Source organism: Macrobrachium nipponense, chromosome 28 (genome assembly GCF_015104395.2).
Source record: "Macrobrachium nipponense isolate FS-2020 chromosome 28, ASM1510439v2, whole genome shotgun sequence".
Taxonomy (NCBI): Eukaryota; Metazoa; Arthropoda; class Malacostraca; order Decapoda; family Palaemonidae; genus Macrobrachium; species Macrobrachium nipponense.
This window is the reverse complement of record NC_087217.1, coordinates 21,456,893-21,473,261: the sequence shown is the minus strand read 5'-3', so window position 1 is coordinate 21,473,261 and position 16,369 is coordinate 21,456,893. Positions and strand designations below refer to the sequence as shown.

The following is a 16,369-nucleotide window of genomic DNA, read 5'->3' as shown; positions in this document are numbered from 1 at the left end:
ATATATATACTATCATAATATATATATTATATATATATATACTATATATATATATATATATAATCAATTGTGTCTTAAACCAAAGAAATACGACACCTCTTGAATCCTTCATACTCCTGTCATTCTTTTCGCATAACCACTACGGAACAGCGTGAAACCTTCATGCCATTGCGGCCCCTATTCTTTATTTTTTTTTTTTTAAGACTATTCTTTTTCCAACTCCTCTCCCACCCGAAGTGGAGGGTTGAGGCAACGAGTGGGCAATTAACACCAAGACTCCCCAGTGACTTTCCTTTCAGTTGGCTCACTAACCCCAAAGTGTGGCCGGTACCCAAGGAGATCAAACGAAACAGCAAACCCCCCCCCCCCCCCCCCCCTCTCTCTCTCCTCTCTCTCTCTTACTTACGAGTATTTTATACATCATGTTCTCCCTCTGTCGTGTTCCTATCATTCATGAGATTCTTAAACTCATTCTACTTGCATTTCTCTCTCTCTCTCTCTCTCTCTCTCTCTCTCTCTCTCTCTCTCTCCTTCTAGAAGTGATCCAGGAGTTAAAATACCCTTTCTCTTTTCAGTGTTGCAAGGTATTAATACCTTATTTTTTCTACTCCTAACATTTCTTTCTCCAGCTAAAAGGAAATTCTTAGCATGGCTAGGTGCGAGCTTCCATTCCATTCTCTATCTGCCTAGATTTCTAATCTTACTGAGTATCTATGTGTATATATATAATAATATATATTATATATATATATTATATATATATATATATATATATATAATCACAAAGGTCGGCGGAACGTGACCTCTTTCTGTGATGATGGGACCTGGCTGGGTTCGCAAAAAATTTCCCGTTACCGCACATCACAATTTCTTAAGCATTTCTTTGAACTTGGATCTTAACTTTGGAATTGTAGTGAGTGACAAGCGTATCCAAAAAAGAGAAAAAAAAATTCAAGAATTACAATTCAATGGTAAGTTTACAATTGCATAAAATGTGATATGGTGGGACCCCGGTTGTGGACCGGACATCACAACAAGACGATCTAACACAACACAAAAAAAACACACACATTATATGTATGACAGATATATATATATATATATATATATATATATATATATATATATATATATATATATATATAAACAGGCATCTAGCCTTGCACAGCAAAGAAAACCAGCCTTGCAGAGAAGTGAAAATCTATCATTAGTGATATGTATTACTACTTCAAGACTCCCGTTAGAAAATGTTATTCATCCCCCGCTGCAAAAAAAAAAAAAAAAAAAAAAAAAAAACAAAAAAAAAAAAAAAAAAAAAAAAAAAAAAAATGCGTCCATCATAAATCTGAAGGATTTCCTATAAAAATGAATGGTCTTAATGTATTGCAAGTCATCACACGTCAAGTTTATTTTCTTGTAAAGAGATTCAGAAAGACAAGAGAGCAAAAAAAAAATAAAATAAAATAAAAAAAACTAGTTCCTGGAATGTGTGTAGTAATGGCTTTCAACCCAGAATGATGATATTCTCTTTCTTAAAACAGATCCAGAGGCAATGGAGAATTCCAGATCTTGGAATAGGCAGATGCATGGCACTAGAACTTAAAAAAAAATTGTTCCTGGAATGTGTGTAGTAATGGACTTTAACCCTGAATGATGATACTCTCGGTCTTCAAAGAGATACAGAAGCAGTGGAGAATTCCAAAGCGTGGAATAGTCAGATGCATGACACTGGAACTTCTAAACCTTTAAAAAAAAGTTCCTGGAAGGTGTGCAGTAATGAATTTCAACCGTGAATGATGATATTCTCTTTCTTAAAGGAGATACAGAGGCAATGGAGAATTCGAGATCCTGGAATAGTCAGATGCATGACACTAGAACTTCTAAACCTTAAAAAAAAACTAGTTCCTGGAATGTGTGTGGTAATGGATTTCAACCCTGAATGATGATATTCTATTTCTTAAAAGATACAGAGGCAGTGGGGAATTCCAAATCCTGGAATTGTCTGATGCATGACACTGGAACTTATGTACCTCTTTATCAAAGGCCTTTGACATTCTCTGGGGTTAAAAATATCAATTATGACTTCACGGTATTTAACGGTCACCAGTCTAGTATGTGATCTTGTTGTAACTAAGAGTATAAAGAATTTAAGGATAGATACCACTGATACCTCTCTCTCTCTCTCTCTCTCTCTCTCTCTCTCTCTCTCTCATTTACTAAATGATAGATCCCACTGATGTCTCCTTGAAAGGACCAACAAGTCTTTGAGACACCCTAATCCTTGTAACTCATTTGATGTCTCCTCGGATGGACTTCACAAGTCTTTGAGACATCCTAATCTTAGAAACACTCTCTCTCTCTCTCTCTCTCTCTCTCTCTCTCTCTCTCTCTCTCTCTCTCTCTCTTATTTACTAAATGATAGATCCCAGTGATATGTTATTGGCTCTCTCTCTCTCTTTCTCTCTCTCTCCCAGTGATAACTTATCGGCGTTATCTCTTTTATTTACTTAATGATAGATTTCACTGATAACTTATTGGCGCTCTCTCTCTCTCTCTCTCTCTCTCTCTCTCTCTCTAGGAAAATCCATGAGCAACACCTTTCATCAAAAGCCAACTGACGCAACCTGAGACGAACTCCCTCACAACTGAAGGAAATACTCAAAAGCTGAGGTGAAGTTCCCACTACGGGTCTAGTACTTTCTTCCCCCCCCCCTTCCCACCACCCCCCTGAAACAGCGGGGGGCAACTTGACCCACTGAGGCGTTTCCTCTTGCAACGTCACCCAGGACCTGTTTCTCCTCATGCATGAGGATGGACCTGCACAGGGACTACTTTCAGACATGAGGAAGGATCTACTACACAAGTCTACTTTCGACATGAGGAACGATCTACTACACAAGTCTACTTTCAGACATGAGGAAGGGGTCTACACAAGTCTATTTCCAGTCACCTAAAGTCCACTTCGTTCACATCTGTTTTCTCTCGCATAAGTAGGGAAATAGGATATGTCTGCCTAAGGATTAGAACCTTCAGTCACACGTAGTCCATGTCCGTCATGTATATACTTTCTCCTACGTAAATAGGATCGGTCCGCCTCAAGAGAATATTCTCACTTCCTGGGGGAGAGGGAAGTCTATCTATTTATCTTATCCTTCCTTTTGTCTTATTTCCTTCGGGTCTGAGCGATATACGGGCAGTGCCAGATCCGTTAGTTTCTATATCTAAATGCTAAAGTCAATCTCGATGAAATTGGTGGATGTACAATGTGTATAAAAAGAGGACTCGATCGCAAGGCTGCGGGATATCTTACAAACTAGTAACACCAAATGATTTCTCTCTCTCTCTCTCTCTCTCTCTCTCTCTCTCTCTCTCTCTCTCTCGTCAAATCCCCTTTCATCATAAAAGTAACTAATTGTCATTTACCAATCCTATTTGGCGTGCAATCCATACTAGCTCGCATCCTCACTACCATGCTTAAGGTACTTCGTGTAGGAAATACATAATTTTACTGGTTTAATAAGTCTCTGTAACTTATTATTTTAAAATGCTTTCTCATTAATTTGTCAGTTTAAAACAGCTTTTCAAATAATCATTTTGATAACATGTATCCGTTGAAAGAAAACGTAGTCACGTGCGTTTGACTGTGATATAAAAAAAATATATGAATCTGGCATCCTATAAGTAAATGGATGTTGTATATATTTCTAACTATGGCATGTAGAATTACCATTGTAAAATGGAAACAAAGTTTTTATTTTATTTGATTAGACTCTCTCTCTCTCTCTCTCTCTCTCTCTCTCTCTCTCTCTCTCTCTCTCTCTCCAAAAACAGACTCCAATAGCGCTATAAGACAATTTTTTTTTAAATAACGTTGCCAAAAATCAGGACCTGGCATTTCTGAGATTCATTCTCCATAACTTTTTCTTCCGAGCGACTGCGCGCGCGCGAGTCAACAAACCCCAGATTAAAAACTCCCTTCATACTAGGAAATGGCGTTCGGAACAGGTTGCTGGTGACTCCATCGGATTCCTTGAGGTCCGGATAACGGTCTCCTTCCGAATCCCAATTCTTTCATCGTCCGGACATTCCGAGTGAAATAGCAAGGTCGTTGGAGTGTTGTGAGGGATTGATCGATTGACTGACTGATTATGGCTGCTAAAACTGGCGTTGCAGTACCTAGGTTTTAGGCGCCGTAATGTATCAAAATAAATAACCAAAAAATACACCAATACACAAATTTAAAGGGAATTTCATATGACAAATATCTAAATGAAAAAAAAACAAAAAAAAAAAAAAAAAAAAAATACATATATATATATATATATATATATATATTATATATATATATATATATGTGTGTGTGTGTGTGTGTGTGTGTGTGTGTGTGTGTGTGTTTTAAAGCCAAGGACTAAGTTTCGGTGGACTAACTTCCATCCTTTAAAGGGCCTATCCTTGAGATGTGTATGTGTATATATATATATATATATATATATATATATATATATATATATATATATATATATGTATATATATATATATCTAATAAAAGGAGCCCATAAAAACACCAAAATGTAGAGAGAGACTGCTGTCTCTCTCTTCAGGTATTAGATGGAATTCTGTTGTTGGCAGAACATTTTTACGAGTCATATATATATATATATATATATATATATATATAAATATATACATACATATATAATCATATCTATCATACAAAGTATCTAGTATACATACACATACATCCTGCTTATGTATAAGATTTAAAATTTGTTGAGAAGGCCCACCTCCCTAACAAAGATGCATAACTGTTCCACATTACAATCCTCAACTAAACTTGCGAAGTGTAGACGAGCACTCGACTTATTTCTTGCGTTTCCCAACAGTAAGTTGAAAGCTGAGCTTTGTGGCTTGAACCCTACACATATAAACGTTCCCTTTTTTTTTATTTTTTCTTTCTGTCTGTCCTGGGCTAGTTATGGGTAGTGGATTGCCGTCTTGTTGGCCTCGACATGGAGCAAGTTATGACAAAGCTCTCAGCAACTCAGTGGAAATAATGACATTATATCAGTGTTTGGGTTCCTGTAAAATGAAATTGCTTCTATTTCGTGAATACTTTGAATTAGGAGTATCCTTATGAAAGCTGGCCACAATAAAATAATTATGCATAAAGGGAATAGCTTCGAGATTACAATGTATTTCAACTCAGTTATCAAAAATTCCTCAAATACTAGCTAACCCAAAGAAAAATACCCACACACAAAATCAGCATAAACAAAATTATTGTAATTTTTCCAGGGACCGAGGGAAACGAATTCAGAGGAATTGCAAAAAAAAAAAAAAAAAAAAAAAAAAAAAAAAAAAAAAACAAAAAAAAAAAAAAAAAAAAAGAAAGAAAGAAAGAAAAACCTTCCAAGCCCACCAACCAGAGACGTTAGAATCCAATGCCCTTCAGCTAACCTACCCTACCTATGGAATGCCCAGGCGATGATGCCGGTGTGTTGGATCTTGGATCCCGCTATGCCCACGCCATGCCAACACTCATAGCTTCCCTTCCCCCACCACACCCCTTCCCCTCTCTCTCTCCTGAGCCCAACGCATACCCCTAACCCCAAATGTATTTGTTCTTCCAGCAACCAACACCCCCTTCTAACCCTCCTCTCCCCCACCCCAGCCTCCACCAACCAAGCTGCCCAGGCTTCCCCTCCTCGCTAACGGACCAAGAAGTTCCAGGCATGCCCGAGGAGTTTAGGGCACGCCAAACCATCTCTTCATGCCCATTTTATCACCATTAAAGCTGCAAGTCACATAAACACTAAAGAAGTTAGCATATGAAAACATGGACTGAGAGAGAGAGAGAGAGAGAGAGAGAGAGAGAGATTCCTTTGGGGAAGATCTCTCCCTCGGCCTTCATTCGGTGTCTATAATAATACTGTTCTTGAATAACTTGTTCTACGTCAAAAATGATCCTGGACAGACCATGTGTTCAAACTCATCCTGAGCGTCTCCAAGTTTTCCCGCGTTTTTATTTCCTGGAGGGTCTCCAGTTTTCCCCAAATTCCAATACATTCCATAATTCAATGGATAATTCCATATCCCAACTTCACCTTATATGCGTTCTTCTTATTATCTTCAAGCCTGGGTTAGCTAAGGATATTAGACTGTTCCTCCCACAATAACTGATCTATACTTAAAACACAATATAAATAAAAATAACAAATTCTGGGTAATCTTTATTTTTCCTAGCTATACTTACCTCGAACTACTTTATTAGGAGATTGTGTTCCTAGGGTTTTCCTATTAAAGTGGTTCGAGTTCGAGATAAGTAGATGGCGTCGGAACAACTCATTCTTGCATCTTCACAAGAAGAGTTTAGCGCGATCATTGCAAAAATGGACACAAGACGTAGAACCTGAGCGTTCTGTACTACATACAGCGCAAAGTTTAGCAGGAAGTATAGACCTGAATGTTCTTTACTACATAAAAACTGCAGAGATTATAGACCATCAGCCGCATGCCTGCAAGAAACATCGACCGTTGTTGGAATAATGCCTTAAGGACTCGACACGGATGAAAAGGAGAAATGCTTACGAATGAGAAGGGAGGAGGAAAGTTTGATGCTGTTTGGGTATTCCTTCACTTATACACCTGCTGGAACCCTGACCGAGAAATAAATAGTAATGACTGTCCTTTAAAATCTTACAGTGGTTGCTTAAGAGTGCTAACATTTATCTTACTATAGTGGACGTTATGTCTGTCCGTCCGTCTGTCATTCAATCACGGCCAAACGGCTGGTTCGATGGGCATGAAACTTGGCAGGGTTATAGCGATGACCCCTAAGATGGTTAATAATGAGGTTTCATCCTACCCGGCCCCCAAAACCCCTCCGAAGGGGGTGGGGTGAGAAGAGATTCCCTGAAACGGAGCTGGTTATGCCCGTAGACTTAGTTGCCTTACGAATTTATCATACATTTTTTCTGTATACATATGTTTGCTAGCAGCAGTAATGGAGAATTAAATCCACAGTTATGTACATATATTTAAAGATTAATCTTACAGGAAGCTTTCGGGAAACTGTTCGATTTACCTTTTCAAGCTGGGATTGAAACAGGGGAATGGAACGGTTTCCTGAAAGCTATCTGTACAGATTGATCTTTAAATATATGTATATATTTATCAAAATAAATGTGGATTTGTTTCTAAACTGCAAGACTCGTGCCACTGTGAGTCATTTTTTAACAATAATGATGATGATCCTTAAGGTGAAAACTATTCGGTTCGTCTTCTGAAACGAAAAATCCATCATTTCTCTGTCTGTCGACGTCACCAGTGAATAATGTGAGAGATGACAAGATGACTGTGGTGGGTCGCAGCCCGTGTCGAGAAATCTCATCCCAAAAAGAGTTTAAGACCTTCTCGAACATATAAAATAATAAAAAATAAAAATGAACAAAAATGACAAAACGAACAAAAATAAGTAGAACCGAGAACGATGAATACCTCAACATAAGTAGAACCGAGAACTAAGAATATCTCAAAATGAGTAGAACCGAGAACGATGAATATCTCAAAATAAGTAGAACCAAGAACGATGAATACCTCAACATAAGTAGAACCGAGAACGAAGAATACCTCAAAATGAGTAGAACCGAGAACGATGAATATCTCAAGTCCTTGTCGAGCAGAAGAGCAATGAAATAAAAAAGATGGTCAACTTGACATGCAGCCTCTACAACAACGAACTGGAATGCGCAAACCCCCCCACAATAAGGAGTGGCGCTGGGGTTCACTCAACTTCTACGGTGGGGTTACGGGAAGAGGGGTTGGGTTGGAGTGGGGTGGCCTGGATGGAGGAGGAGGAGGAGGAGCAGGAGGGGTGGTTTGGAGATAATGGGGGCTCAGCGGAGTATATTATTATACTCAAGATTCTTCGGAATTTTATATTTTCTCTCTCAATCGTTTGATTTTCACGTGTTTAGTTCGGAAGCTATATAGTACCATATAGTGGTTCTTATTTGCTGTATGATTTTTTATTATGAACTTTAGTGATCACATTGGCCACTGCGAAAAGCACATACGCACACACATATATATATATATATATATATATATATATATATATATATATATATATATATACACACACACACATATATATATATATATATATATACTATATATATATATATATATATTTATATATTCACAGTATATGTATATGTCTGTAACATATAATACAATAAATAACACAAACATACATAAACCACCCAGGTCTCTGAACTAAAAAATAATACAAACCTATATATATATATATATATATATATATATATATATGTGTGTGTATATATTATCTAATATAAATTATATTATATATATATATATATACACGCACACAGACACACAAACATACACAAACCACCCAGGTCTCTGAACTAAAATAAAAATAACAACAACAAAAAACTTACTCAACTCCGTTTGACCCGACAGCAAACTAACGGCACAAAACAGCTCCGGCCGCAGAAGTACAAACAACTTGCAAATCAGGTATAGCTCATCCGGTGGGGTGGGGGGGGGGGTGGGGGGGGGGGGTGGGGGGGGGGGGGGGGGGGGGGGGGAGGGGGCGGTGTTCCTCGTCGTAATTATAATCGAGAGCAAAGCCAAAAGAACTAGGGGAGTTAAGTTCAATAGTTATTTTTTTTTCTGACGTTATTTTCGTATATATGGATCGCTGTTGAGTTTAATCTATTCATTATTTCTACGAGATTTCCTTATAATAATAAAATAATAATAATAATAATAATAATAATAATAAAATAATAATAATAATAATAATAATAATAATAATAATGGAATTTTTGCAAGCCTCCATGTTGTATAGGCCAAATTGAAGGACTCTGATAGAAAATAATAATAATAATAAAAAATATTAAGTTTCCTATTTCTGACATTATCATAATTAATATAATAATAATAATAATAATAAATAATAATAATAATAATAATAATAATATTAATAATAATAGTTTCTATTTCTGACATTATTATAAGGATACATATATTAGTATATACGTATCCCTGACTACTTTAATCTGTTCGTTATTGTCTTTGGGATTTCGTTTGGGAATAATAATAATAATAATAATAATAATAATAATAATAATAATAATAATAATTTTCTCTTTCAGACATTATTCGTATGCCTGTCCCACTATTCATATCACTCTAAACGTTACTATCTAATCTCGATCCCTTCGTGTTAATTGTCAATATTTGTATACATGGATCTCGGCTGATTTTAATCTGTTCGTCATCAAATCTTAATTCCTGTACTTTTTCTTATTTACGAATATTCCACGGAATAATAATAATAATAATAATAATAATAATAATAATAATAATAATAATAATAATAATAATATCTATTACTTTGTCTGGTTTGCCTCTGCAGCTCCATTCTCTAGCTGCTGGTTACTGTCATTGTGGTGGTCAGTTGCTGGATGACGACCTCCAAGTACTTGACCGTCCCCAAACCCATCCTCCCCCTACCCGGTCAATTGGGCTGTATATACCTGGGCTGCCGAAGACGAAGCTCTCCCCCGTTTACGAGGGGGACACGACACAAGAGACACAGTCTGACATCATCATGACTCACCAGGTAATGAAACATTTACTACATCGATTCGAGACCAGTTACGTTAATTAATCGATACAGCCCTAAACGGGGTCTGGTCCACAGCTGTTAGCAGACGGAGTCTCTTACGAATATCAATAAAATAGGCTCAGTCAAGAATACTAATGACACATCAAGCAACTCGAACAGCGGCTGCACTAGGAAGTATCTTTGATATTCTGAATGAAATGAGCATCATCTCGTCGTATGTGAAAAATCGAGTTTTCTGTACGATGTAAAGTGTCGTATAAAACCATCAACTCAGTACCGGCAGCGCTCCAGTTGCTTTATATTACAATGGAGGCATTATAATATAAAGAACCAGCCTTCCAAAAAAAATACCAACAAAACTATAAAATAAATAAAATTTAATCTGGAACCCTTACCTCCTCTGGGCTTGGTGTCCGGATAACAGATCCGGAAGAGTCCTTTGGTCCGGGTCCGGTACAATCCCTCGTCCTGGAACTGCTGAGGCGAGATATCCGACCGGCCAAGATTTTGCTGGTTGGGGGATAAAAAGTTCATTTTGGTTAATGGCAACGAAACCGACGGAGTCATAATCAAAACGTCACATGAAAATTAAAAGGTCTTTTTTAGAAATGTAAGAAAATCGTATTTAAATGGGAAGAATAATCTAAACGTTCAAATGAAAAAGAAAGGGTCTCTTTCTAGAAATGTAAAAAAAAATCATAGGAAACTGACGAAAATCATACGTAAATGGGAAGAATTATTAAAGGTATCTATCGTTTAGAAATGTACTAAAATCATATGTAAATGGGAACAATAATAAAAAAGTTCACATGAAAAAGAAAAGGTCTCTTATATAAATGTAAGAAAATCATAGGAAAATGGGAAGAATTATTAGAACGTTTGCATGAAAACGAAAAGGTACCATAATAAATATATGGAAATCGTATAAGAATGGGAAGACAATCACATAACGACGCGTACTATCCCTGCACAGGACAAATTGTCAAATGTTGCATGGAACGTATAGTATAAGAATCATGAACACGCAAAACATAATCTGTGGACCATAGCAAGGAGAGAAAATAGCACAGTTTGACTAGAATTCTACACATGACAGGTCATCAGCAGGTCACAAGGCTGAGCTTGGAAGGCTAAAATAGCATTTAACAAAATCATATAATAATACTCTCATTCTAATGCGATATAATCTGTAAATTATCGCATGGAAAGAAAATAACACATTTGACGCGAATTACTACACGTGACAGGTCATAAGCAGGTCACAAGACAGAGCTTGAAAGGCTAAAATGGCATTCATTCACGACACAGGTCGTAAAACACCTTGGGAAAAAATATACTTGTTTGTATGGTGTTTTTACGTTGCATGGAACCAGTGGTTATTCAGCAACGGGACCAACGGCTATACGTGGCTTCCGAACCGCGTCGAGAGTGAACTTCTATCACCAGATATACACATCTCTCACTCCTCAATTGAAATCCCGAGAATCGAACTCGCGGCCACCGAGGTGGCACGCCAATACCATACCGACCACGCCACGCTTTTCCCGTGGTGGTAAACTCTGAAAACGGACCGTAACGGGCCGAAATGGAACGAAACGGAGTCATTCCTGAAGAAATCTATTGTAATTCGGACAAATCCGAGTTATATTCGCCTTGTTGCCACTTAATGGCAGTTTTAACTGTAGTTCTCAGGTTTTTCTTGAGTACGGCAGGCGGTGATCACCATGGTTTAAGTATGACCTTCGGTGAAAAATGCATTTATGCAAATATTTATACAAAATTAGTATATTGTTCAATAAACTGGGCTTTGTAGACCATATTTCGCCATTACAACATTACAGTTTCGGTCTTTACAGGGACCAAACAACTGTACCCGACGACACTACTGTAAACCCAACATGAAAATGAAAAATATCATAACCTCGCATTTTTTTTCAAACATAGGTTGTAAAATACAACATGGAAAAAAAGACAACATTATTTATTTTACACGACACAAGTAATAAACATAGGAGGATCAGACACGTGTCATAAAACATAGAAGGATCAGACACAGGTCATAAAACGTAGGAGGATCAGACACAGGTCATAAAACGTAGTAGGATCAAAGAGCCCATAATATCAGCAAGATGAAAGACCGCTCGCTGGCCAAAAATATCAATAGTATTGATGATGCTTCTAAGCCCATGACCCACACTATTCTGTAGACATTGGCGAAATCTACACCTATTCTTCAGTGTAAACAGGACTGATAAGGAATAACGGTTACTGACCCAGGTCATGCTTATCGGAGATAACTGTACGAGTCGAAAACAACCTTATCTGTGTTCTCTGTTAATGAAGACTGGTCTCATTCCAGCAGTGATGCATTAACAGTTTATACATTATAGTTTTTTTTTCTTTTTTTCGAACAATACCAACGCAAAAGTCCATTGTACTCAAGTTCTTTGTCAAAAATTTGCTGAGAGAGAGAGAGAGAGAGAGAGAGAGAGAGAGAGAGAGAGAGAGAGAGAGAGAGATATGCATAAACAGTTTATCCATTTTAGTTTTTTTTATCAAAAAGAAAAAAAACGCAAAAGTTCATTGTACTCAAGTTCTTTGTAATAAATTTGCTGAGAGAGAGAGAAGAGAGAGAGACGAAGCTGGAGAGAGAGAGAGAGAGAGAGAGGAGAGAGAGAGAGACGGTAGGTGGGAGACAGACTAGTTTACGAGTATTCAAATTCCCCTAGACTTACTTTTCAAGACGTCACTTGTAAAAAAAAAAAAAAAACTATTGAAAGAAGCTTTTTTTTTTTTTTACCTTCCGTTGAACTTCCTTTATTAAATCTCTTTGGTAAAAAAATTAAAACTCTCACATAGTTAAAAATTTGTGAATGAATAACGCCTAAAAAAAGAAAGAAAAAACTCCCATCGAAAGTTATTCTTAAATCTTTGGGAAAAATAATTTCCACATCGTACCTAACTTTCACATGTGAAAAAGCACACACACACACACACGCACACACACCTCCAAGGTCACCACCAAGACCGCTATATACCCACTCTACCATAGCAGGCAGGTGTTGCTGCTCATCTGTGACTCCTCGTCTCATCGCACAAACTCGACTCTCAGGACATTAGCAGCAACTGAAGAAGAGGCGGAAGTGCACACACACACACACACAGAGAGAGAGAGAGAGAGAGAGAGAGAGAGAGAGAGAGAGAGAGAGAGAGAGAGAGAGAGAGAGTCACGTCAAAAATCCTGTACTACGAGAACAAACAAATCTACCTCTAAAAGAGGTTATTCTTTATCATTTCAGGAATTACGTCAAAAATCCTCTACTACAAAAAACAAGTCTACCTCTAAAAGAAGTTATTCTTTATCATTTCAGTCACGTCAAAAATCCTCTACAACAAAAACAAACAAATCTACCTCTAAAAGAGGTTATCCTTTATCCATTTCAGGAATCACGTCAAAAATCCTCCAAGACCAAAAACAAACAAATCCATCACTATGGAAGGTTACTCTTTATCATTTCAGTGTCACGTCAAAACCCCTCTACTGCAAAAACTACCATCTCTACCTCCACGGGAGGTCATCCTCTACCATTTCAGGAGTCACGCCAAATAGCCTCACCAGCGAAGTATAGGAAGAGGACCATGCACGGATGGTTGCTATAACCAGACCTTCCTCCTTCCTGATGAAAAGCCGTCTCTCAGCATTCCTACATGAGACGTTATCGTTTTTTTTCCTTTCTAATTAATCGATACAGAATTCTTCCCACACGAAGAGGACGGCACGGGATCATGTTGATACAGGGATGATTCGTGTACAAAAAACGTTAACTTACTGCAGACGATGAAGGTATTTACGTACTGTGACCAAAACCACCTAGTTTAGAGTTCACTGAATAAGTAATAATAATAATAATAATAATAATAATAATAATAATGAACCTGATGGTGTGCGCTACGCTGCGCTAGAACCAGGCGCTGCCTGTCATATCCACAATAATATATATATATTATTAAATTATATATAATTATTATATTATACTAATATTCTATACATATAATATCTACACCTAAAAAAATACATATTATTTTTTTTAACATATATATCATACATATAACCCTACATATATATATATATAATATATGTATATAATGATTCTAATTAGAGCCCAAAAGTTGGACTTTTTAATCGGGATCTCTGAATTATTTCAATATATCGTTTTGATTTGTGTAAACTACAAATACTGCAATGATTCTAAACAACCTCGTACAGCTTCGTTCAATAATCCCCATTATAAGAAAATGAAAAAAAAAGTTTATTGCAACTACTCTTGCTACTAGTAGTGGTAACAGCATCAGCAATACCATGCTGTATCAATCACCATTCACTATTGCTACCGGGAAAAGTAGCATTAGCAGTACCACGCTGTAACAATCACTATTCACTATTGCTACTGGCCTACTGGTAACCGTAGCATTACCAGTACCACGCTGTAGCAATTACCACTCGTCCTTATCTCCCATACGGATATTGTTTGTATTGTTTGTTTGTATGGTGTTTTTACGTTGCATGGAACCAGTGGTTATTCAGCAACGGGACTTCCGAACCACGTCGAGAGTGAACTTATATAACCAGAAACGCACATCTCTAACCCCTCAGTGGAATGCCCGAGAATTGAACTCGCGGCCACTGAGGTGGCAGGCCAAGACTATACCGATCACGCCACTGAGGCGCTCCAACACAGATATTGTCATCTGTAGAAGTTAATGGTCTACAAAGCTTACTCCTCACATACCTATCTATATCTCTTTAATATCACACTAAACATTATGTAAACGCTAATGGTCTACAAAGTTTATTCCTCAAATACGTATCCATGTATCTATTTATCTTTAATATTACACTAAACATCATCTGTACACGCCAATGGTCTACAAAGCTTACTCCTCACATACGTATCTATATATCTTTACTATTGCAACAAACACAATTTGTAGACGCCGATGGTCTATACAACTTACCCCTCATATATATATATACATCTTTAATATTAAACTAAACATCATTTGTACACGGTAATGGACCCTAGTGGTCTATAAAACTTACTCCTCAAATACGTATCTATATATTCCTTAATATTACACTAAACATCATTTGTAGGTACACGCTAATGGTCTACTCTAAAAAGCTTACCCCTCATATATGTATCCACATCTTTAATATTAAACTAAACATCATTTGCACACGCTCATTGACGCTAGTGGTCTAGATAGCTTACCCCTCATATATGCATCTATATATCTTTAATATTGCACTAAACCTCATTTGTGGGTACACGTTAATGGTCTACAAAGCTTACCCCTCATATAGGTATCTATTATCTTTAATATTAAACTAAAAACCTTCTATACAGTACGTCTGAAGGCAGTTACTACGGTATACCACTGGAATCTTTTTATTTCACCTGCAAGCGATGTATGATTGCACTCAACTCGCCCTTTCTCTACGATAGTACACTTTTTTTTGTCGGTTTCGTAACTATAAGGGACCCTCGCCAATGACGGCTGACGAAGCAAAAACCAAGGTGAGAGAGAGAGAGATGGTGTGCGTGCAAGAGCAAGAAATAAAGTGAGAGAAAGGGGAATAAAACAAGGAAGGAGAGAGAGAGATTGTGTGTGCTAGAGAGCAAAAAACAAGGTTAGAGAGAACGCAAGATGAAGAAACGAGAGAGAGAGAGAGAGAGAAGAGAGAGAGAGAGAGAGAGAGAGAGAGGAAGACTTTGTTTATACAGGCGTGGATTTATCCAATTTTCTGTTAATACGAAGAAAATGAAAACGAAACAATCTAGCAATAATCGACTTCAGCAACTATCAGCACCAGCAATTATCATTATGAAAATCTCAGTATGTACCTCTCAGCCAAACGTTCAATGGCACAAAGGGACTGAAAGCTTAATTACGTTCGTAACTGCTGGACACTTTCACTTCTGGAAAGCTTTTCCTTGTTGGCTTAACGCGTCTGAAACAAAAACATTCTCAACTACAAATACATTTCTATAACAGTAGCCAATCACACAACCTTTCGGACGACTTTCAATTTTGGTCTGTACTTCATTTATTGACTTATCTAATTCCATAAATCAAAGACCTAACATTTACGGCTCTCTTGTTTGTTTGTTTGTATGGTATTTTGAAGTTGCATGGAACCAGTGGTTATTCAGCAACGGGACCAACAGCTTTACGTGACTTCCGAACCACGTCGAGAGTGAACTTCTATCACCAGAAACACACATCTCTAACTCCTCAATGGAATGCCCGAGAATCGAACTCGCGGCCACTGAGGCCCTTCATTTACGGCTATCGGATGTCGCTGGGGCGGGGGGGTTTCGCGTCTCGCCATGGGCGATGAAAAAAATCACTGGCTCTGTATCATAATCAGTTACTGCTGTAGTGTGGGGTCTGCGATGGGAGGTTGAAACCAACAATCTTTGGAAGCTTGAATTCCAAGTCAATGGGCCCTTTGGTGTGCTTGTTCTATGTGAACAATACAAAATCCATCAAATTCTCAGGAGAAACTGGAGGAAATCAGCAGTTTTCTCATTTCTTCGTTAGTGATTTTTTTTTTTATTAAGGAACACATACGTAAAAACTTTAACGCTAGTATTTAAAAGAATGCAAACCAGTTTACAAAACAATACACAGGGACCCTAATTACGT

The 16,369-nt window shown here is 37.4% G+C and overlaps 1 pseudogene; it reads right to left on the bottom strand.

Annotated features, from left to right (window-relative positions):
* Nucleotides 1-16,369, bottom strand: part of LOC135201562 (uncharacterized) — a 148,751-nt pseudogene that overhangs the window by 120,320 nt on the left and 12,062 nt on the right.